Source organism: Fukomys damarensis, unplaced genomic scaffold (genome assembly GCF_012274545.1).
Source record: "Fukomys damarensis isolate Sample0158 unplaced genomic scaffold, DMR_v1.0_HiC HiC_scaffold_18, whole genome shotgun sequence".
In the NCBI taxonomy this organism is placed as follows: Eukaryota; Metazoa; Chordata; class Mammalia; order Rodentia; family Bathyergidae; genus Fukomys; species Fukomys damarensis.
The window spans coordinates 31,886,417-31,912,315 of record NW_022900930.1 but is presented as its reverse complement, the minus strand read 5'-3'; the positions used below and the strand labels follow the sequence as shown (position 1 = coordinate 31,912,315).

General features: G+C 34.8%; 1 protein-coding gene and 1 pseudogene across 1 annotated transcript in view; both read left to right on the top strand.

Moving 5' to 3' along the window:
• Positions 1 to 25,899, top strand: part of Galntl6 (polypeptide N-acetylgalactosaminyltransferase like 6) — a 1,019,213-nt gene that overhangs the window by 753,161 nt on the left and 240,153 nt on the right. The window lies entirely within an intron of this gene.
• Positions 13,682 to 19,203, top strand: LOC104866068 (annotated as a pseudogene).

Below are 25,899 nucleotides of genomic sequence, written 5' to 3'. Positions count from 1 at the left end.
GCTGAATTTTGTGATAAGAACATTCTTCGGCATTTCCCTTCATGAAATTACAGTTTCTGCATTTGAAACAAATTTCTCAATGTTTATTTACTAATGATGACTTTTTTTCTTGCTCAAAACATAGGAGAGATTATTTTGTCCTAATGTACTTTCTTCAAGAAATGGAATTTGAAAAGTTGGAAAGGTACTTTGTAAGCTCAATTAACTATCTAGAAACTGGGAGGGAATGTATATCTACATCTATATCTATAGCTATATCTACATGAAGAAAATGTATTGCTGTGGAGTATTCTTGCCACTGATGAGTTTCACAGTGTTAATATATTCTACTAGGAGCATGAATCAAATGAATTCCATTTTTAAGAAGATGAATTGAAATTGACAGATCACAAGTATCCAACAGCTAAATTTAAAATGGTAAAGGTTATATAAATCTTATATTTTTAGCTAACCCTCTAATGAGAAAGACTCACAACGCTGAAGTCTCAGTTTTGAGAACATTGAAAAGAGAAGTCACATAATTTGAGAGAGTCATAATTGGGAGTCCTGGAAAGAGAAAGATCAAGTAGCCAACGTGGATTTAGGCCATGAAGAGGTTTTATTTAAAAGCTGAGAGGTAATTCACAGTCCTTTCATAATTACTATGAGGAGACTTTGGGTATGCTCGCTCTCTGGCACAGCTGTGGTGCCTAATGAAAAGAAAGTGTTTCTCTCCTGCTTGGCTTATTTTATTCCTAATCAGCAGCAGTACTTCAAATTAGCTTCACAATCTATTGGCCTCTCTCAGCCATAAAAGACTATTTTCTCTCTTTTCATATTAACATAACTCCCCATCTAAAGTAACAACAACAAAAAGGCTTCCACTCAAAGACTATATTCGTCTTCATATATGACTCCACTTCAAGGGGTTCATTGCGCGATTCAAAAAGAAGTAAAAATAAGCTGTGGGAAGTGGAACAGTTGTGTTTCCAACAGGAGAGGTTCCAAACAGCAGCTAAGAGAAATTCAGGGCAGCTAAGAGAGCTGGAGTTCAGCTCACACCACACTCAAGTTCTAAACTTTCTCATTTTCTTGAACCCAGAAATGGGCAACATCAAATTGTAAAACATTTTAGGGGGAAATCTCCTTTACTATATAAATTTAGTTTTTGTAATATGGATGTAAGAATCTTAAAATAGCTTATAATATTAACTTTAACAGTCATTTGGGGAGTTGGATCATTATACGAAATTTAACATGATTAGCACTCACTTGTGCCTAAAATGTATGTGATGGTTGTGTTCTATCGGTCAAAGAATAATAATGGTGATTATGGGCTTTTTTCCTCTGTTTTATTTAACTTCTCTTGCTTTGTAACTAATAAGTGTGACTTTCCTTTTACTCTTCAGTAAAATAATGAAGGGTAAAGATATTATACATTTTTATAATTACAGCTGTTTGCTTTAGCCACTGAGAAAGTGTGAACAATTCTTACCCCTTTTAGACCTAAAAAGTATAATCTAACTGTCCACGGAGTCCCAAGAAGTAATTAAACCTCTGTCATTCATTCTCAAAATAGTTAACTTCTGAAAATAACTAGAAAACAAACTTTTAACTTTAGTAAAGGTCATCAGATATGTTGCATTTGGAGCCCTAATAACATTCTTGATTTAAGTCATTTTTCTTGAACTTACTGGTTGTATGACTGTAAATGAATAAAGTGTTCAAAACTCAAAAAATTAAGACACATAATGAGAAAATGTATCCTAGAATTGTAATGAGAATAACAAAAATATCTCTATTATGCCTAACATCATATCTGGCACAACTAAAAAAAGTGAATTAATTTTTATTCTAATACTACACTTACTTTAATCAATCTGAAAATACCCGTGTGAGAGTAACTGATAGGATTCATTGTATGCCTTGATGACAAAGAAGGTACAAAAATTCTATGGATGTTTATGTTTTGCTTGTAGCATTTTGAGACACCAGGAGCATACTAATTTGACTTTAGTTCAAGTTAATTTAGCAACATTAATGTTTCTGTTGGATAGGTGAATTCATCTCATGACTACTACTTAAGGCTAACCTATGCAAGAATATTTTCTCCACTAAAATATTCATTTTGATATACGGATGCATCCTCTAAGTAAGAGAACAAAAGTTTCACTAGTGTAGGGTCTCCCAATATCCAGAAAAGTAGATGTTACTGCTTGGGGAGGCCAAATAGAACAGCTAAAGAAATCTCTACCTGTCACTTTTGTTTATTCTTCCATTCAGTATAATTTCATTTTGTTGTGGCCAGGTTAATCTGGTATACAATTACAGATTATTGAAACTTAGAAGAATTTATACATTATGACTGTATAGAATTTTTTTAAAAATTCAAAACTACAGCCCAGAAGGCAACATGTTTGACCCAAGGTCATTCAGCTAATAAATGGTATATAACCAAATAATTTCCTTTTAGTCATTGAATATTTATTGAGTTTTCATTATGTACAAGGCACCTGGATGGGTACTGAATATGGATGAGGATCACTATGGCTTAAAAGGACCTTTCTCCAAATCTCCTGTTTCAGTGTTTTGGTTTTTTTTGTTTTTGTTTTTGTTTTTTAACCCCAGGGATATGAGGATCACTATGGCTTAAAAGGACCTTTCTCCAAATCTCCTGTTTCAGTGTTTTGGTTTTTTTTGTTTTTGTTTTTGTTTTTTGGTACCAGGGATTGAACTCGGGTCCTTGTGCTTGCAAGGCAGGCCACTGAACCGCTGAGCTAAATCCCCAGCCCCCTGCTGTCTCGGTGTTTAGTGCTTTGCATCATGTTTGAATTCTCCAGTCTCATGCATTCAGGAAATGAGGCATCCTTCATTTGGATCCCCTATAGCAGTTAAAATTTGAAATCACAGATCCTTAGTTATGAAAAGAGAAAGAATATGAACAAATTTTAGATATTTCCTGAAGTAATCTTTTTAAATAAGAAAGTGTATATGATAGCTTGTGACCCAGAAAAAAATATAATTTGCTTAGCCCATGAAGTTCATTTTAAGCTAAAATTACATTATGGTCTGATGCGTTTAAATTAAACTTTTACTACTTAACCATGTAAAGTATTTGATTTTTGAAAAGACTTTATAATAAAGTAATTAACAAAAGTTGCAAGGACTTTTATAAACTGTGGAGAAAGACTAAAAGGAACCTCACCAATTTTAATCCCTTTCCAATTGGTAGACTTTTTTTCAATACTTACTTGAAATTACATAAGTTTCTCTGTGAGAGAGCAAAAAAGGTGCCTTCTCTTGCTTTACCTCTAAGGAAAAAAATTCATGAAGCAACACAAAAGGGTTACAGCAATGAATATCTGTTGCTCTAACGATGTGTGCCAGTGAACTCTTTCATTTATAGAGCCTAATGGGTACCATTCTCAGGGGGGTGCATTGCCAACTCCAGCTAACTGAATCCTGCATTTTGGGCTTGGACAAGCTGAGCAAGTAATTTCCTACTTGGTTTAGCTTCCTTATACAAAACACAAAGCATGCCCTTAAAAATATGGGTTATATATATATGTTATCCTAGCAAAAACTGTTTCCCTTATGATTCAAAACTGATGGGGACTCTTTAGACTGAGACAGAATGAGGTGACTGCCTACTTGATTTCACACATTTGCACTCATTCCTTTCTTATACCTTCAGTCACTTTCTGATTTCTCCTGAGTGATATCTACCTCAGTAACTGCTGAAAGTACTTTAGTCATAAAGATCTTTTTGCTGCAGAAATAGGCTCTCAAATGTGACTTTCATTTAATATAGTGTAATTTATTTGGAGGCTCTCAAATGTTTCTGAGTTTAAGGCATAATTGACTAAGCCAAATATAATGATCTTGATTTTACAGCTAATCCTCTTCTTGTTCTTCTACCTCAGAGTTCAGTTAAAGACCTGTACTGCTAAATATAATCTATGCAAGCTTTGGTTAGGCTTTTAGGATCAACATATTATTTTCCTACTGTTAATCATCTGCTCTTGCTAATTAAGTGTTCTACCACTGAAAAATGCTAAAACCACTTAATTTTCTCACAAATAACTAAAAAAAAAAACCTCCAATTTACTTCTCCAAGAAACTTATCTGTTATCAAGAGAAATTTTTCTATATTCATGTTTAATGACTAGTTCAATGAGTGTTAATTACTCTTTACATATTAAAGAATTATTTTGGGTTAAGTGTAAATATTTTAATGTGTGGAGGCTTGTGATCATTTTGACCTCTAACCCAATTCAGTACTGCTTGATTTTTAATAGCACTCATTATGTTTCCTGCCATTTCTCTGGAAAATATTTTAATCTTTCAGAGGAAAAATGGGAAGAAATTCCTTTAACAATTCAGTCTGACAGTTATTTATTGTGCTTGCACTATGCGTCGCAAACACATGACCAAGCTTAACGGGGTGGAACAGCAAACCATAGATCATGGTCCAGTCCGTAAGGCTATGGTGGCCCACTTATAGGTACAATCATGCACATAAGCAGTTGGCCTAAGAAGAAAAAAGAGTGATATAGAGGTGAGTTTAAACAACTGCAGAAAAACAGAAGAGGGAAAGAACAATTCTAACAAGCAGAATAGGGAAAATTTCTTCAAAAAGAAGAAAATAGGGTTTTTATACATGGAAAAGATTTTCAAAGCAAAGGATGAAAATTTTGAAAGAGGAAACAGCTGGAGCAAATGTGTTGTGAAGGGAAGGTTCTCAGCCATCTGAGAAACTGCTATAGGATGGAGAATATGGAAAAGGAGGGTGCATGGTCAGCTGCAGTTTTATACTGTGTTTTGTCTCTAATTTACATTCATTTTATTTGTTCGGTGCTAATCTCTCACATAGACAATTTTTAAATTTCACAATGCCAGACCCTGAGGCAGAGTATCTAAAAGTGGCTTTATTCCATCTGAAACCCAAAAGGCAATTTGGTATCAGCAATATCAGTTTGCTTTCTAGAATATTCACACCTCTAGGGCTAGAACATCTAGAAAAAAATAGAGCGAAAATGGAAGAACATTTCCATTCTAAGAAAAAAAAATCTTCTTTTGTGCATTTTGTTTAGCCTTTTCTTTTAAAAAAATCTGTGGTCTTTCATGATTATGATTTTTATTCTACCATATTCTTTCACATACATGGAAGCAATAATTGACACAATTACCCTCAACTTTTTCTTGATCTCCTCCAGTTTACTTGTAAACCCTCAAAAGGTTCTTCATATTGTCACCTGTTAACCTGTTATATCACAACTCTGCTTGAAAATCAACTGATTTCTCACAGATATTTACATGACCTACAACAGGGGTCAGCGAACATTTTCAGCAGAGGACCAGACAGGAAATATTATAGATTTTGTAGACCAGACATACTGTGTTGCAACTATTCAGCTCTTTTATTGTAACATGAAAAGAGCATGAACAGTATGATTGAGCTTGGCTATGTCTCAAACTCCAGCTATGGAAAATCTGAATTTCATAGAATGTTTACCCGTCATGTAATAATATGTATCACTTCCTTTGTTTCAACCATTTAAAACTGTAAAACAAATCTAAATGTGTGGGGACAAGATTTGGTATATAGGCTAATTTGCCAATCCCTGAACTAATTCATTGGCAGAATGAATATATTGCATATGATGATTCTAAAGCACCACGTATTTTTCTACATAGCATCTTTGTATGTTAGGATTCTGATACTATTATCCTTCTACCTAGTTATTACTACTAATTGCTCCACCTCTATTACTTGACCTGTAATTATCATCTTCATCACCTACTACACATAGTTTGTATACAAGTTTATTTGATCTTGCAGCTAGCCTTTGTCATACAGCTAAGAATAACACTGAGAGTTAAAGAACGATCCCAAGATGACATGATTTTTAAATGACAGAGGTCAGATTCAAACACTTGAGTGTTATACCAGCTACCTTTAAAAAATTATGGCTTCCATTCCTCTCCCACTAATTTTATTTTCCCAGATTTTCCCTGATGTATAACTCCCTATGATTACTTTTTTCCCCACCTTTTACAGCCATCGTTTGAGTAGGATTTTGTTGATTCTTTTCTAACTCTATCTTTCCATTATAACTACACTTTGACTCTCTAATCATCATCATATTGGATTAAAAGAATCAAGTAATATCATTAATTCATTAAGTCAATGCTAATAAATATGGATTCACAACAATAATAAAGGAAAACATTTGTTTAGCCAGGTGCAGGGCTGAGTTTCAATTATGAATTACTATTTCATCTTTTAACCCTCAATGGTATTAACATTTTATATAAGAAAAAAATGAATCATAGACACAGTACACAAATTACCTAAGATTTTATAGTTAGTAAATGGCAGAGCCAAAATTTGAACTCAGGTAGTCTGACTCCAAATATTTAACCATTAAAATATTAAGATATAATAAAAGTGATAATGATGATGATGAAAGGAAGAGGGAAAAGGAAGGAAAGAGGAAGGCAGGGAGGAAGACTTAAAAGTCGAATTCAAGGGGAAAATCATTGGAATTTAAGAGATCTAAATCATAGACTTGATTCTGTTTTTAAGTGGCTGTATGCAAGTCATTTTAGCTTCTTTAATCTTCTCTATGATCCCCTTGTGCCATCTGTGATGACTAACCTAGGGTATCCACTTGGTTGGATGAGAAATACTTGAAAAATTAGTAAAGCACACTTCCACGTGTGGCCAGGAGAAGGTTTCCAGAGACGAGTGGCTGTTGGGACAGCAGAGTGATGAGGGTTTGATATGATCAGGTCCAGATGGAACAGAAACAGAAGGAGGAAGCCCACTAGCACAGCTCAGGCTCTCTGCCTGTGTTTCCGCTTCTTGTCCACTCTATGGTGAGAATCTTTCCCCCGCCATGCTCTTGCGCCATAATATTTCTGCCTCACCCCAGTACCAAAAGCAACGAACCCAGCCAACCATTGAATAAAACCTCTGAAACCATGAGCGAAAATAAACTGGCTTTAAATTCTTTTTCTCAGATATTTAGCCACAGCAATAAAAAGCTAACGCATCATTTATAAAGGGATTCTTTGAACCCAGATGAGTTCCATATCTTCCAGCTCCATCACTCTATGACCCTACTTTTAAAAAGCCTTCTCCCTTTCTTTTGCTCGTTATTAGCAGAAAAACCCTTTAAGACCTCTAACTTTATTATATAAGCCCTCTTTGACAAGTGAAAATCTGTTCCATTAAAGTAAAATCAAAGACTGTCAAAACAGATGTTTTCTATCTAAAGTGGATTGAAATGCTTGATTCCCTGTAGAATGCAAAAGTTACAAAGCAGTAATCAGTTGAGACAAGGATTCTGTGAGATGAGTAAGTGCATTTCATTGTAGAATGATAATCAGCCATGCTAGCCTTTTTTTTTACAAGAGTCAAAAGAGAATTAACCCATGCATGTTGACACAGAAAAAGATTCTGTGTTATTGACAGGAACTCTAGCCTAACTTCCATCTCAGCAGCATCTGTCTTCTGATTAAAGAAACCCTTGGGTGCCCTCTTCCCAGGTTCTAAACACAGATTTCCCTTCCACTCCTGAAGGGTAATACAAGGAACCCAGCAGAATTAATCAATTGCCTATGCCTAATAAATAATGAAACCTCCCTTGATTTGTTCTTTTCTTTTTCTGCTTTTTAAGAGAGTAAACAGTGCTCTTACAGACTCTGAGATTCTTATCCTAGTTCTTTTTACTTTCTTTTTTAAAAAAATCACATTTTACTAATTTAATGGTTGGGGCAAGAAAAACTTCTATGACATGTTTCATGTCCTTTTAATCAAAGTGAATTAAAAATAAATACCAAAGCATATAAAAACCAGTATCTTAAGACAAATGATGTTTAGAACATACAATATAAAAACATATATGTGTTTATATTGAAGTACATGTATCTATAAGACAAGTTCTAAATGATAGCTACTAAGTAACAAATTGCAATTTACTACAGTAATATTAATATCTTGGACCAGTATAACAATTTATTGTTTATAAATAATTTTCATATGCCTTAGAACTGCTATAATTAAATTATAAAATTTCCCCACAAAATTATATAGTTACAATTCTTTTATCACATCTGAGAAGAGTCCACTTCAGAGTATTAAATCATTATTACAAGGATATATAATTTTTACATTTCAGTACAAGGATTTAAATGTGCAGATTTGGGTGACAATCCCAGTATTTCCTTCCTAGGACACTTTGGAACATCCAGACATTTCAGATTAAGTCCACCAAACATACGTCAGAATAACTCCAGTCCCCAGTGACTGGGCCAAATGATCTGTTTTGCCTCATGCACCCTTATATTTCTAGACAAGAACTTTCCCCTGTTCATTTTCCAAAGAGAAAAAAAATGAAACAAGCCAATTATATAAAAAAATTTTTCATAAAATTAAAACAAATGAGATAAATAAGATAAAGTTTGTGTGAGACAAAATATTAAGGATAAGTGAAAAAGACATGACAATATGATGTAATTTAGTGGAAATAAATAAAAAAGCCAAAAATCAGATAGGGAATAACCTAGACAGATATAGATAAACTTGGCAATTGATAATGTGTTCAGAATTGACTGACTGATTCATTCTGTTTTATATTTAAAATAATGAAAAAAACATAAAGTCAAGTTCTTATGTAAAATCTTAAATGCAATTTACAAGAACCGTATCATTAACATGCCTTTAGAAAATGGAGATATAACTTATTAGACATTTTTAGTGTAACAAATTTTTAATAGAAAGTGTTATTATGTACAATAGGTCCATAAAATGTATGCATTAATCAAAATAATACTATACAGCATAGTGAAATCAAAGCTAAGATCAAAAGTAGGGCCTGGGATTTAGCTCAGTGGTGCTGTGCCTGCCTTGCAAGCACAAGGTCGTGAGTTTGATCCCTAGTACCCCTCCCCAAAAACACAGTGTGTCTGTACTAGAGATTTTGGAAAAGAATTTGGACCAGAATATCCAGTTTCATTTTATTTTCAGATAAACAACAGTTTTTAGTTTAAGCATGTCCAAAATATGGTAATATATTCACTTGCTAAATCTCACAATCCATATTATGCCAAAATAGCTAGCAGATGCTAGCAGAAGGTATCTATAAATATATGCAATAAATAATAAATATGCAATAAGTAAATGAATAAATATAATAATAAATAATACTCTCCATCTTTAATACGTCTATGATTGTGACTCTTAATACAGAGACATCCTGGCCAATTTGATGAAGTTTTGCATATAGTTTGTTGAGTTTAGTGCTGCTATTATTTGAATGTGGTTTGTCTCCCACAGGTTCATATACGGGAGTATGGCTCAGTCTGTAAAGTGTTAAAATGATAAAGATTTTATGAGTTGAGACTTGTGAAGGTCTTCAGATTCTGGGGGGCAATGTCCCTCACGGCATTAACAGCTTTCCTGGATCCTCAGTTCTCACCCTGCCTCTTTGACTTCATGTCTTCTATGTGATCTCTTATTCCCACACGTGTGTTTCCAGCACAATTCCATCTGCCAAGAGACGACACGGCCAGGAAAGGTATCTCCAATTAGTGCTGTGCAGTTTTGAACTTTCAGCCTCCAAAACTGACAGCTAAATAAATCGCTTTTCTTTATTATTACATGGGCTCAGGTACTTCATTATAGTAAAAGAAAATGAATTAATAAAAATATCTTTTCTGAATTGTTCTCCAGGAACTACAAGAAGAAAATTAGTAGAAAACAAAAACAAAATCTATATTATTCCCATGTACCAGATGGTATAAAGAGGGTTTACCTTCATTAAACAGATATAATCCTTGCAACACAGCATTGTGAAGGTGTTTTTAATCATGCTACAGATGAGGAAAAAAGAGATTCAAAGAGAAAGTTTATTTCTCAAAATGCATAACATTCTACTCATTATCTCAACTTCCATAAGAAATTTGGGAGCATGTTACAGCAATCTGACCAAAGACAGGGATCTAATCCATTTGGAATACCTCAGAGCCAAAGCCCAGACTGCCACATGACAGGCAGGGGTGTCTGCCCTGAAGTGAATTTCTAGGATCATAATGACCTGTAGCCATAGACTGTAGTACCAAGTACAACCTCAGATATACAAAGGCAGCACAGCTATCATTTCATTTTCATGCAAGTGCAAAATTTGCATTGACTTCACAATGCAAAATGGTTCATCATGACATTTAAGCAAATATTAAAATATTTTAGTCCTTGCAAATATTTGTATCCAATGTACTATTTTAATTTTAAAATCCATTTTCCAAAGGATGTACAATATTTCTTTTAACTCTTTTAATTTAAAACATTGTCTACCTTGACCCTTGAAGAAAGTTTACATTTATTGTTGTTTGAAAACCATGAAAAGCAATTTTGTAGCTTTGCTAGAAAAGATACAGATCATATTATGTGTCAATTTTTCATAACTACACAGGAAATAACAACTTTCAACCAAAGACACTGCAGCCTGAAATGGAAAAGAAGAATTGTCACACTTTAGTTCTATTTATTTGCAATCCAGTAAACTGCTGGGCTAGTGACATGTAAATTGAGCACAATAAAGGGATAAGTGAGACTATGGTCACAACTTTGCAGATTGGTTTGTTTTTCACAAAAAAAAAAAAAGCCATTAAAGGACAGAATAATTTTTATTTTAAAAAAATACATGGAAACAGAGATTAGCTTTTTCTCTTAGTGGTTTAAACTGTAGGCATTATATAGAGGCATACTTTGGCCTAGAAAGGACCACTCATCCCAATAACTGCAGGTTCATATATCTGACAGAAATAAAAGTTAAGCAGCCTGGTCCTCTACTTTGCAAATCCAGCTCATCCAAGTTTAGATGAATCTAAAAAGGATTGCTGCCCATTCTCTACTAAAATTGCTAGAAATGAAAACACATCTACCTATGTAGCATTGCAGTAGTTTAGTTAGTATTTCAGTAGCTTAGCACCACTGGCAATGATATCATAATGCTCTAACTTGATTTACGATATTTTGTCTAAAAACAGAAAGCAATCAATTACCTGGATTGTAGAAATCATTAGATATTAGGGAAGACAACAAGCTTTAATTTTTAGATATTACTGTATCCAACTCATTCATTCATTAATTCAAAATGTATACGTCTATTTACTTATTCATTTATTCAGTTAACATTAATTTAACAGCTACCCTATGCAGGTCTAAAATTAGATGCCAGGGAATGTAAGCAATTGTAAACTAGCTTCTGCTCCCGAGGACTCTAAAATTTGGTTATATGAATTTAAGAAGGAAAAAAAGTATGCATGAAATGTTAACTAGCAATGTAGTCAATTAGATGATGCAAAATATAAATGTTTAAGTGCTAAATAAGTAAAACATACAATCACTGGGTCTACCAGGGAGATAAATTAAGGTCATAAACAAGTAAGAAAAAAACTGAGTAGGTACTAGAAATTAAATTGGAAAGAATGTCAGAGCGCTTTTGAAAGGAAAACATATGGGGAAATGCGGAACATGGGAAGGAACTGTCTTTTTCCAGAGTCCCTCATATATAAATGGCCTGGCACTCTCTCTCGTGGGACTCTAAGCTCAGTCACTCTCCTTTTCCTTTTGCTTCCACAAACATATTTCATTTCTCTGTATTATACCTTTGCTTGTGCTGCCCTTTCTACCTGAAATGCTCTTATTCTTCAAACACTACATTTCTAAATGTTGTTCATTTTCTCAATTTGCCATTCACATGTCAAACCCTCCGAGTAAATTTTTGGTCACCCTATATGGACTCTAATTCAAAGAGGAAAATATCCTACTGATGACATTTGGTCATTAATGTGGTTGCTACTTGTGTGCCTATTCTATCTCTCTGACAATATTTTAAGTTCCTACAGCATTAAACATATCCCTTTGTACATAGTAAGCACTGCAAAACTTTTACCTCATAAAAATTTCATATATCCAGAGAAAAATACTAAATCCACCTTAATGTAAATAGGCAGATAAAAGGGAGAAATGAGAAGGGCAGAAAACAAAAAAAAAATCAATAAGATGAATATCAGTTTAAGTTTTTTAACCTGGATAACAAAGTACAGCAAACGGCAAGCTGTTTAGTAACTCTTGCTCATTAGCTTAAAACTGGACTCATCCTTGGCATTTGCTTGCTCCCTTTCCACGGATTTCTCAAGTCAATTATAGGTGTTTAATTGCTAAAATTATAAACTGAACCAGTATGGTTCTCATGATAGGTCTGTGGAAAATTTAGTTTCATGTCAGCCTCTTTATTCGTTATCTGTTCACTCATACTCATAGCGATATCTATTTCTGTGATGTCCAAAGGCACAACAAAATGACTAAGTGGGATCTGATTACTGGTATAAACAAGACATAAAGATTCTCAACTGTGTCTTGCAAAATGGTTCACTCTCCTGAAAAAGAATGAACATTTTTCTTTTCATCTGCTTTGTGTTTTTTTTTTAATTTTATAGTGAAATTTGAATTTTTCTGTTTTATTTCTATTTTTCTATAGTCTTATCTATCCATTCTCCACCTGTTGTTGTTGTTCATTTTTCAAAATACCCAACCAAACTGAGCTCACTTGCTAAATTTCCATTTAAATAAAAAGTAGTCTTTTCTATAATTTAATAGGCAATTTTTTAAAAAATTCAACCTACACAGTGTTAAAGAAAGGATTAAGTCTATTTCAGGCATCATTTTTTTCTCCACCCCCCTTGTCTCCAGGCCAGGTGGAGGTGCAGGCCGTCAACACCTCATCCGTCCCTTCTGAGCTCCAGATGCTCTACGCCAGCTGTCAGAGTAGATGTTAAACACAATATCCTTGCTTAGGCTTCAACAATCGAATTATGAAATTCATCACACCTAGTATCTGCATGCACCCACTGCCAAATCCACCGTGCTATCATCCTCTGCAGCCACACGATCTGCCTTCTCTGCTGTTGAGATGGATGGGACAGCCAGGATGCCATCTTCCAGTGCGGTCCTGTGGCATCAGCATTACTGAGCAGAAACCCAGGCTCCTCCCCTAGACTAAGAACCCTCATTCACAAGGTCCCCGGAGATTCTGGTCATGCTCAATAAACAATGAGGAAGGCAGGGGATTTAGCTCAGTGGTTCTGCTACCTGCTTTGAAAGCACAAGGTCCCAACTTTGATCCCTGGTACCAACAAAACAAAACAAAAAAACAATAAAGCATGAGAAACTTATTCCAATCTCCCCAGGCGCTTTTTTTTTTGTGATGTTCTTTTTTCTCTAAGGGAATCTTATAAATTAATTGTTAGATGGAAAGGTAAGCAAGTTACAACTATTTTAATAAAACAACAAGCACTTTTTACAGAAGTAACTTGAGAAATCTAGAACAAACACTTTAGGAAAAAAGTTTATTTCTTTTTTGTCTTAATTAAAACCTTGTAGGGCCTGGAATTTTAGCTCAGTGGTTCCCCCACCTGCCTCACAAGCACAAGGACCTGAGTTCTATCCCCAGTACCAAAAAAAAAAAAATTAAAATCTTGTACATCAAAGTATTGAGTGAATAAATCATACTTATCCCTAAATAAAGAGTAGGACACATTGCCTTGTGCTGTTCTTTGAATTTCAATGGCCCTCATGAGGATTTTTTTCTTCTAAGTGTTTCAAATATACATATTAAAGACACTTAACAACATGGGTGATTTATTTGTGAATCTCATCTCTCTGACTGAGGTAAAATTATTTTGGGTTTGCTTCATATTCAGTCTTAGACCAATAGTAAGGTATAACATATGAGAATTCCTTCCAATGAAAATGGCTAAAGGGGAAGTGGGAAGGGGAGGGGAAATAAGAGAAAAGAAAAAATGTGAAAAAAATGAAAACAAAGTCTTTGTAAATATGGAAGGGTGAAGGGAGGGCAGGGGTATGGGGAAAAAACAAGAACCAAGATATATTATGTAAAGGTACAAGATCCCAGGGATAAATGTAGCTGTATTATTTACTTTGAATGTACCAATAAACTTAATGAAAAAAATTCCTTCCAAGAACTTCACATAAAGACATTATCATCTGTTTTGTCTGGCGTCTATAGCATAGATAACATCGTAAGTCTCATTTTCCAAGTAAGAGAACAAGTATCTGAGAACTCGTAACCAATCTAAGGGCACAGAGCCAACAAATAAGAAGCAAACCCTGTCCTTACAGCCAGTTTTATTTATTCCAACTTACTGCATAAATAGAATTTTTCCTACCAAATCAAGTAGAATCTACTACAACAGCTTTTTTAAAAGGCCTGTATTACATAATATTTTGCTTTTGGTCACAAATAATAATCATAATACTCAACTCTTGAAATTTTTTACCTGAAATTTCCAATCTGCAGAGTATTTGATAACAACATGCTTTATGTGGGACCATGAGTGAATGTTTTCATGTAAAGGTAGTGAACGGAGTTAGCCCCATTAATAATTCCTTGAGGCTACTGAACTTGTTCTTTCATGATCCCTCCAATTTATGCATTTTAATGCTCATAATTTTTGCATTGCATTTGAGGAAAAGGAGTTTAGCACTTGGCAGATTGCAGAGAATTTCACTTTCCATTTTCTCCTTTGGACCGAGTAAAAGCCCTTGAGGGAAACAATAAAGTGAGGGACAGTCTGAGGATCATAAATATTCAGTTCCTGGCTTCTCCAAAGGCAGAAAATGGGAATTTTACACCCATAAACAAGCTCTAGATTGACTTACAGAAACTGGATGTGGGCTTGTCTTAACTATCATCTCCTTTAAAAACATGTTGATATTTGATAATTAAAGTAAATATCAAATATGTCTCTACAAATAGAAAATATTTAAATTCTGTTTTCCTGGATATCTTCTTTTATTCATCTGGCTTTAAGAATTCCTTTAAAATCCCACAATTTGATTAATAATTAATATGACAGCTGTAGTCCCTCAAAGGGGAAAGACCCCATAAATAATGCACATGGCAAATTATCTAAGGAATAACTAATAAATTTAGATCCATGATAAATAATTAAATACTAGGTACCACATGCGACTCTGTTATCTCACCAGTTTGAAGTTTTTCTGCTTTTCTAAATAAATTTAGTAATAGATTTATTTACATAATCCAAGGAGAAAAACCCAAAACTACAGAAGTCAATTAGGGGCATTAAAAAATAATTGACTTTTAACATCTACCATCATTTGGAAAAGAAATAGCTCTTGGACTTCCAAGTTAAAATTCCTCCACTTAGGGTGAATGATACAGTGAGCTCTTAATTATTTTGGTCAATATGCTAAATGTTTTCACATGCATTATCCTCACACAGCCTTGAAGGGTATATCTTATCCCGCTCTACCTGAGGAGGGTCATGTGTGTAGCAAGGGGTGGTCCTGGCTGAAAAAGCTCCTCAAATCCTTTTCAGGAGAGGAAGAAATCCCTACCATTTATATGACTTGGGATATAGTCAAAGAGCTGAAAGCTCACCTTCCTGAAAAACCCCACAAATCACCCTTTGAAAAATATTCTACCCAGAATGTTTCTAGGGAATGTAGTGGTTGATCTTGATTGTCTATTTGATCGATCAGAAAGACACCTAGGAAATTAGTAAAGCACACTTCTAGGCATGTCTGAATAGGCCATGGACAAATGACCTTGGAGACTGTGCCCTTCTCCTCCCTTTGTGGCTTTCCGCCCGCTTTCTGCTTCCTGGCTGCCCTGAGTTGAGCAGCTCTTCTCAACCATACCCTTCTGAGTGATTTTCCTTCCTTGGAACCAACTGACCCTGGACTAATTCCTCTGAAACCGTGAAACAAAATCAAACTTGTGTCTTCTAAGCTGTATATGTAAGGGATTTTTGTTCCAGAAGCAGAAAGCTGACCACTACAGAGATTACATCAACTCTTCAGTACTCCTACCACACTAAAGGAAAACGCACTCCTGGGAAAAACACTCATTGGCCTTTATATCTGTATCTCAGCTCACTGGCACCGCTGCCTTTGCACATTTTTGTGTGTGAAGAGTTTCTCCCAATGACTAATTTCTACAATTCTTGAGTCAAGGCGATGAACTTCCCTCATAGGAGAACTGTAAAAACCTATCAAGAAAATGCCTCCACTCTGGTTGGCCAGTACAGCTCATGTTTGCCACCGTGGCCCTAAGTATTCTGTTGGGTCTTTGTTGAAAGCAGCAAGATCCATGTTTAGTAAAGGGGAGTTATTTTTAAATACTGGATGACTTGGACTCAAGAATGTCATGAAAAATGTTACCCTAACAGTACATGGCTCTTCTACTGCAAATGTGGCCAGTTATCACTGCTCACGGCTCAGTATCAATGATGCCGGGCCTGCATGTCAAAAAGGCCACCAGAGCTCGTTCTGATGATCCAGGGCCTCTGACACCAAGCTTGCCAAGAACCCAGCCTCATTGCTCAAGGTAACCCCTTCCTCCTCCGCATCTCAGTAGTACAACTGCTGAGAGAACTTCTGTCATACACGTACCAAAGAGAGGGGAATCTGAGCAGGCAGGGTGAGTCTTCCCTCCTCTGTAAAACAAAAACCAAAGTGGGGAGCATTTAGAATGGGTATTTAGTGCAACAAACTAAATTATCAGGCTAATTCGAGTCCATAATGTTTAAAAAATAAAACCTAGCTATAATTAGACAAAGTAGGAAAGCTGTGCTAACCACTAAAAACATTAATTTAAATATGGTCGTGGCTCATCATGCCAGAGGAGCCCAGCAGCGCAGGCGCCAACACAGGGGTGTTCTACCAACACGTGAATAAGAGAAAGAGGGCCTCCCTGAGGCTCCTAGATGAAAATTGAAGCCCACTGCAAAAGTGAAGCAAATCTGTGATATAGGAACACCACACCACCATAGTTGGACTGTGATTTAATCTCCAAAGAACCAAAGCCTTTTGCATTTGATGGGAAAGTACGTGGCCCTATTGCTGTTCCCACAGCTGGAGAGGAAGCAGCTGGGAATGTGGGCAGTTTAAGAAAAGAAGGAGAAAGTATCCTGCTTCTGTGGGTATAGCAAGAGAAGATGTTAAAGACAACGACAGCGGTACAACAGCAGTCACATGATCAGAACAATTCCATCTGCCTCTGGTTTAAAGAGTGATATTGTGAAGGCCTTGGACAGAATCACACTGCAGAATATTCCCACACAGACAGCCCCAGGCTTGACTGTGCGAATGAAGGACTATGCTCTCCCGCTCACTGTCCTTACATGCACCAAAGCATGTCCTCACATGGCAGCTTGTGGGAATGTTCTCTTTGAGGCCTGGACAGTTCAGCTGGGGAAGCTCTGCTGTACTGGACTTGAAACAGAAGACGATTAAGATACTGAGTCTAATTCATCTGTTGAGCAAGCATCAGTTGAAGTATCTGATGGACCAGCACTTCATGACCTCGGACCTCTATAATGAACTTATAAAGAATACAAAGTCTGTCCCAAAATATTCAGAGGTGGCCTCTCCTGATTATTTTGGTCACATTCATCCTCCATTCAAAGAGCCTATCTTAGAAAGGCCCTCTGGTGTACAAAGAACAAAACTTGCCCAAGATATTGACAGCCTCATAAGTCAAAGTGACATCATAGATTGGGTGATATATGACTTAGATAACCCGAATTACAGCATCCCAGAACAAGGAAATATTTTGAAGTTCAACTCCAAATTTAAGTCTGGGAATCTGCACAAAGTAATTCAAATTAGAAAAAAAAATGAATATGATCTTATTCTTAACTCTGATATACACAGCAGTCATTATCATCAGTGGTTTTATTTTGAACTCAGTGGAATGTGGCCAGGTGTGGCTTACAGGTTTAACATCACTGACTGTGAAAAGTCCAACAGTCAGTTTAATTGTGGTATGCAACCACTCATGTATTCAGTTTAGGAAGCATTAAATGCCAGACCACGGTGGATTCATGTGGAAACGGACATTTGTTACTATAAAAAAATCACTTCTCAAGAAGTTCAGTTGCTGCAGATGGGCAAAAGGGAAAATTTTCCTATACCGTAACATTCACCGTCAATTTTCCACACAAAGATGATACTTGCTACTTCACGTACCACTGTCCATATACATACTCAACTTTGCAGATGCATCTTCAAAAATTGGAATCAGCACAAAATCCTCAACAAATCTATTTTCAAAAAGATGTGTTATGAGAAGACCTGTCTGGAAACAGCCATCCCTTGGTGACTATAACAGCAATGCCAGAATATAATTATTATAAACATAACTGTCAATTCAGAAATCATCCTTATGTTTTCTTACCTCCTTGGGTACATCCTAGAGAAACCAATGCAAGTTGGGTTATGAAAGGAATACTGGAGTATCTCATTAATTGCAACACTACTCTTCAGCGCTTATGAGAGTCCTATATATTTAAAGTTGTCCCTATGCTAAATCCAGATGGTGCCATCAATGGAAATCACCACTGTTTTTTAAGTGAAGAGGACTTAAACAGACAATGGCGAAGTCCAAATCCAGATTCACATCCTACAATTTACCACGTGAAAGCATTGCTCCAGTACCTCGATGCAGTGAAGCATTTACCTCTGGTTTATGGTGATTATCATGGCCATTCCCAAAAGAAGGATGTGTTTAGCTATGGCTGCAGTATCAAAGAGACAGTGTGGCATACTGACAACTTCACAACTTCATGTGATGTTGTGGAAGACGTGGCATAAAGGACTTTGCTGAAAATACTGAGCCACATTGCCCCAGCATTTTGTACGAGAAACTGTAGCTTCGTCATAGAAAAATTTAGAGTCCATATCACAGGTTGCAATTTGGTGAGAAACAGGAGTTCAAAGAAGTTATACCATGGAGAGCACTCTGCGTGGGTGTGATCAAGGAAAGTACAAGGAGTTGCAGATTGGTACTCGAGAATTAGAAGAGAAGGGAGCCAAATTTTGTGTTGGTCTATTGCGTTTGAAAAGACTGACATCCTCATTGGAGTATAACCTGCCCTCCAGTTTGCTTGACTGAAAATGATTTAATCAAATCAGGCTACAAAGTAACTCGCCTTACCACTTATGTTATGGATGAAGATGAACCTCTGTTTCTTAAAGAAGTTGATTACAGTGCAGAAAGTAACAGTGAGGTAGACAATGAAATGGCTGAAAATGCAGGAGATTATGAGCCTTCTGCTCAAGAAGTGCTTTCTGAATCTGACTTATCATGAACCTTCCTAAATTGAGCCCTCTGTCATTTCTTATTAAGAAGAGAAGAAATGAAATATCTTGGGTTTTATTACACAGAAAATTTTAGAGAAAGGAGCTTACAAAGAACTGACTCACAAGTAACTGGGGCCTGTTTGGTTTCAAGACAATAAATATATTACCAATTCAAGATAATAAATAAGTAAATAAGGTCAATGTAAATATTTTCTTCTAATGACCTGTCTGTCTTATAACTGAACATCTGGGGATTTTGTTTGTTTCTTTCATTTTCTTAGAAATAAAACTAGCATGACAATTAGTTGTAATACAATTAAATATGTAAAGAAGAGAGCAAAAATCATCCTAAACCCCAGATAATGACTTTTAACTTTCTCTCTTTATATCAATCTGCTTTCGTATCTCATATCCTTTCATTTTTTATTCTGCATTTTCACTGTACTTTATGAAATACCTTCCAATTTTGGAACTTTTTGACTATTTATAGATTTTTGCAATTATAACTAATTTTGCAATTTAATAGGCTACTAAACAATTTAATGAATTACATAATGTATCTTTTTTTTTTCCTCTGGTACCAAAGATCAAACTTGCCCTTGCAATGCAGGTACAGTGCTACTGCGGGAAATCCCCAGCCCTACAATGTGTCCTTAAACAGGCATAATTATGGCTATTAAAGCAGAAATTCATTTTTAAATCTGCTGATACAGATTAATAAATCATTTTGTGTAAACTCTATACCAATCTGTTCTTATATTATAAAGATAAATACCAGATGTTTATCCATTACATAATATCCTTTTGGAATTTGATATACTAATTTTTAAATAATTTTTCAATATTACGTGTGAAAATTCTGTGTCATTGCTTAAATTTGAATTTACTTTGTCATAAGTCAAGTTGTGCTACTTTTTAAACACTTTGTGCTGATAATGCTTTTATGAGTTACATTTTAACACCCTTTTGAAAGTTTTTATGCGAATAGAGAGCCTAAGAAACTCCTTCCTCTACTATCACAAATATATAAAAGTTAGAATATCAAAGTTTTAGATAATGGTAAAATTACAACATTCTCAATAAATTATTCAATGGAAGATAGGACTGTCTGCAGCATAGCCTAAAATTTTTATAATTGGAGTCTCCCAGCAAGGCTTGTTGCCTTCTACAATACAGCTTCTAGAGCCACAGTCCCTGAGAGTCTGTGGATGGGTCATGGTGTTGGCTCAGAATGACACGTTTCATACAAAGGATACTAAATAATCATTCCATGTACAGTGAGAATAGAGGCTAATTAAATAAGCCAAACTGGTAATATGTGAGATTAACCTTAGAAATAGTGATCTATAAGGATCAGTGACAACAGTATTAGTTGAGATATAGACACAATAGCAGCAGACCATTCTTAATAATTCAAAATATGACACATGGAAGGAAGAGACCAAATGCCCCGTTTCTAGTCCAGAGCACTAATTAAGCTTGAGGCTTATCTACTTAATTTTTAATACATGGAAAGTTTAGTTTTGATTATTACTAAGTGTTGTTAAAATTTTTTAAATTGTCATGTTTTGATTTAGAAATGGTATCTAGTCCTCTCATTTCCCCATAAATCAATAAAGTTTATCTATCTTACTTTCCATATATTTCACTAATGCCTTAGCTTAATCCCACCTCCCACGGCCCCTGGTGCTCTGCTAATCAGTAGATTATTCCTCTCATCATCTAGACAAATCACAATCGCCTCTGAATTTTTGGCCTCCACTATTGCCTTCATTAGTATAGTGTCAGTATTTTAGAGAGTGATGTTTCAGATTAGGAGTAAAACGTTAACCCCCGACTCATGAAGCGTGTATAAACTTCACTCAATCTGGCTCCTTCCTAACTTTCAAGCCTTTTACCCCTACTCTTTTTCTACACTCAGTGCTCCAACCAGGAGGAAGTTCTCTCATTATTTCTCCCCAGGGGTGGCCTAACACAGCTCATTCTCTGCAGTAGAAATCGGAGGGAAATTATTGAAAACCGGAGCCCTATACTGAGCAAGGGAGAGGTAAATTCATTGTATCTGGCAGAAATTTGGAGATTTGCATATTTTAAGGCTTACTCCATGCTGCACTAGATTTGCTGTTTTCTTTGCAAACTGACCGTCCATTCTATGCAAATCATGATGACAAATACTTTTCATGTAAATTCTACTACTTAAAATAGTTATGACACAGATATAGTATTTAAGAGTTCCTCTACGAACGCAGGCCACTTTAAGACAAGTGTGGCCTGTGTTCTGAAGATGAAACATATTGGTGTGTTTGAGCAGTCAGAGGATGGAAATCAGTAAATGGCTTCCATTTCTATAAAAGTCTTCTCCATGCTTAGACGGGTGTGAGTAGCTAGATATCTCCTGGGGCTGGCACCTGCAGGACGCTAGAGAACACCAGGTCATCAAGAGAAAAAGATGCTATGTGCCTTATTTATTTTTTGATGATTTGAGTGGCATCCAAAAATATTATGACAAACAATGTAGAACACTAACAAGCACAACCAGACAAAACAGACAATCTAATCCAGCAGCTCTCAAAGAGCCAGAGGCTTATGAGGTTAAAATTATATTCACAACAAGACTGAAATTCTATTTGCTTTTGCTCTCTCATTTTCCCATTAATACAGAGTGGTAATTTGCAGAGCCCAGTGACATATCTTGATCTTTCCATAACTATAGCTAATGGAACATGTGCTTATGCACTTTTAAAATACTCATTAAAATGTGTTTATTTGGCAAATTATATATATACATATATATATAATTACATATATACTCACATGCACAATAGAGTTTTAAAGTCTTTAGAAAATTTTAAGTGTATAAAGGAGTTATAAAGAATCTCTGTTCTACATTGTTTTCTAAATATTTAATGTACCAGTGATTTTTTAAAAATTAAAACTATGTCTAAATGAATAATTTTTCATTTTTCTCTTTGACGAAAACTAAAATGCATTTAAAGAGGTGAAGATTTTCTGTTTTAATCTGTTGTGTAGAAAACAATAAGAAACAAAAAAATTATAATTAATAAAAAGTTTAGCCTTTGGGGTTAGTGATAAAATACTGATATATTTCTAAAAAAGAAAGAAAAGCAAAGAAAGGTGTTTGGGTTTATTTCAAACAAGAACTCTTTTTTCCCCTGAATAGGGTAAAACAAAATTGGTAAAGGATTTGAGGCTTGTAACCAATTGCAAGTATCTGAACAATTAAAATTGCACAATAGATTACTGAAAAAAAGGGGAAATTATATCCAGTAACTTCTATCAGTGATCCATCCATAGAATTTATCAGAAATGAGAAAAGTTTTGGAGGCTAAAACAAGTATGTGCAGTTCTATTAAATTAACAAAAATAGGTCATTATTGATTTTAATACAAATTATTGTAATACTGCCTTTTAAATATATTGTAAAGAAAGTTTCCTGAAAGGAGTTGGCTTGGCCTCAGTGATTTTATTCTGGGCAAAAGTGTAGATATATGTTTTTTTTTCAGAAATGAAATAAGCTTTTCTAGATTTTAAGACAAATCTTTAGTAATTTTCTTAAAACAACAAGAACAAATATTGAATGATAGTGATAAAATAAATGAGTCTACAACTAACAAGTTATAAATGTGATATGAATGGATATAGTTGAAGAGGGTTTGTTATCATTTGTTTACTCACATGTACCGAACACACCACTGTCAATTTTCTACTGAAGATAGTAGGTTTCCTAAATTGTCTCATCAGCCCAGGATTCCAGAACAGATGTTATAAATAAAGTCAGGCTGTTTTCCCATTAGAACTTTAAAAGAAAATCAGATAACCATCCCAAACAAATGGCAAAGAGGTATTCTAATTTTGTCACCACTGATTCATTGGCTCCCTGCAAAAATTAACACTCATAACATCTTGATCCGTTGCTAGAATGGGTCTCTCCCTATTGATTTACAGAGGTTTACAAACAGAATGATATCTAAGTAGAGAGCATTTTTCAAGTACCATTTGAGATTTCACATGGTCTCCTCTCTTGCAGGAGGCAGACAGTCAATGTATGAAAAGAGGAGAACCATATTTCATCTCAGTAGGCAATGAAACAATCTGTTATCCCCATCTGTTTCTCAAAGAAAAGAAAAGAAAAGAAAAGAAAAGAAAAGAAAAGAAAAGAAAAGAAAAGAAGTTACATATGAGGCCCAAAGAGCTGAACCCTTGGTGGAACCTTTCTCAAAAACTTTACCTAAGAAGTAGAAATGGATTAATATGGCATAAGTAGGTAGATTTTTTTCGCTTTCAGAGAAATCAGTGTCCTTCTTACATCTTTCATCTCCTTTATTGATAGGTGATAAAATTTCAAAGACAATTAAAAAGCTATTCATCTGTTCAAAGCTGGACAGATTGACTTCTCAGAGCATGGAGATTTCCCTAGAGCGTATTATCTTGTTAGCATAGTAGCTACATTTGGTAAGCCTGGCTTAGACTTCAGATATACACAGAGCTGTAAAGCTGAGTCATTAATCATATAGACGACTGAATTCAATAGAGTTCAATAGTTGCTATAATTCTTGGTAGCAAAAAGCAAACAATTGAATTTGATTTGCATTAACTCTAGCAAAATGACTTGATTTTTAGAAGGCTATTGAGTTTTCATCAAATCTAAGAAAGCATCCAGAATCCATACCTTCAGAATGCAGGTACCATATCCCATCTGAAACTCCATTAAAGAGAAATAGTGAGCAGATTCTCTGGAGTCTTGCCATCAGAATAGCCTTCTGTCCTTAGGTGACTCTTTTCAGCTTCAAATTCCTGCCAAAGAAACTACTGTATACCTAAAAAGTATCAATAAACTCAATGAAAAAAGAAAGAAAATCTGGCTATATGGGCTTCAGTCATAACTTCATATCTTAGCTATGGCAGAGGCCAATGGCAATCTGTAGTGGAGAGTCTGAGTAGGATCACAAGCAATGCAGTTTCTAAAAAAGGAAAACGATCACTAAGTCTCTTTCCAGGTGAAGAACATAAGGAGCACTAAAGAAGCAGTTGATAACAAATTCTACTACAAAAATTATGTTTTCAAATGAGTAAGTTTCTAGTTAATTGGATTGAGTAATTGCTTCTGAAGTCTTCATTTTTATTGAGCAGTAAAATAATAAATAATAAGACTACTACAATAGCAAGTTATAAATTAATAATTATAATTAATATCAATGTATAATCATAAAAGTAAAGTCTAATAAAAAATAGAAGATGTTATCCTTAATATCAGATGGAAAAATTAAAATTGCAGAAACATTTGTATACTTAGAGAATAATTTTTACTTTGCTATTTCTGGAAAATAATGTCACAAAAAATGTGATAATTAAACAATCAAAAAATTGTCCTAATTCAAATCTCCCTTAACTACTTCCTTATATCACAAACAACAAGTTTGTCTTAGCTATAATGGGCCTTTAGCTCCTTTGTATATCAATATTATAAGTGTTTGTCCAATTTAGCCAACACACACACATTCATACATACACATAAACCCATTAGAACTTTCATCAAAATTCTATTGAAACATTTTCAGGAAACTCAGTGTTTATAAAATCATTCAATTTTCCTATTCCTGACCATCCTATCTCTCACATTACTTCTTATTCCCTCGTTTTATTTTGTCCTATATTTTGTCTTTATATTTATTGAGGTATTCTAACATCCCTTTATAACGTTTATGCTTTCTGTGAAGAAATTTTGTGAATGTCTGTTAGATTAATTCTTACTATGGTGTGAATACTAAATTCGTAAGTTGGAACATCCAATGTTTGTAGGGGCCTTGGAAGGTGATTAATTCATGAAGGCTCCACTCTGATGAATGAAATTTTAAAAGCTCCAAGACACCCCTTTGTCCTTTTTTTGCCCCCTTTTCTATTTGAAGACACATGCGAAGGTGCCATCTGGGAAACAGAGAGCAAGTCCTAAATAGACACTTCCCAGCCTCCTGTTAGAAATAAAATTCCATTATTTTTAATTACTCATTATTTTGTTAGAGTGACCCAATAGACTAAAGCAATTCTTGGGCAGTTTATGGTTTATGTTGTCATTATAAATGCTGTGTTTTCCTTTACATTGATTTTCTAACTGATTATTAGTTATAGACACTGAATTGACTTTTTTATGGTTAAAAATCTTGCTGAATTCTATCATGTTTAGATGCTTGTCTGTGCAGCCTTTTGGTTGTTTTATGTATTACAACCAAGTCATTTTCAAAGAATGACAGTTGTATTTCCTCTTCTCAAATTCTTCTACTTTTATATATTTATTTTTATTTCTTTATTGTGCACAAAGCAATGTCAAAAGCAATAGAGGGATGGAACTAGTAGGTATCTTTGTGTTGTCCAAAGCTTTAAAAGGTTGCTTTATTTGTGTTTAAGTTTATTTACCATTTCTAAGAATTTATATTGCATTGTTCTCTCTCCTTCTCTCTCTTCTTATCAATTTCACCAAAATGTTGTGTGATCTTTTAGTTCTTTAGGAAACTATTTCTGAATATTAGCAATCTGGTCTACTTTCTCCACCATTATCTATTCTTTCCTTTAAGTTGATTTATATGTTTTGAGAGGTTAGAGAAGGACATGTGGATTATTGATTTTCTTTTTTGTTATTTCTTTTATTAATATATGTTTGCAATACACAATGTTCACATTCCTCTTGGGGAGTAGGTATATGT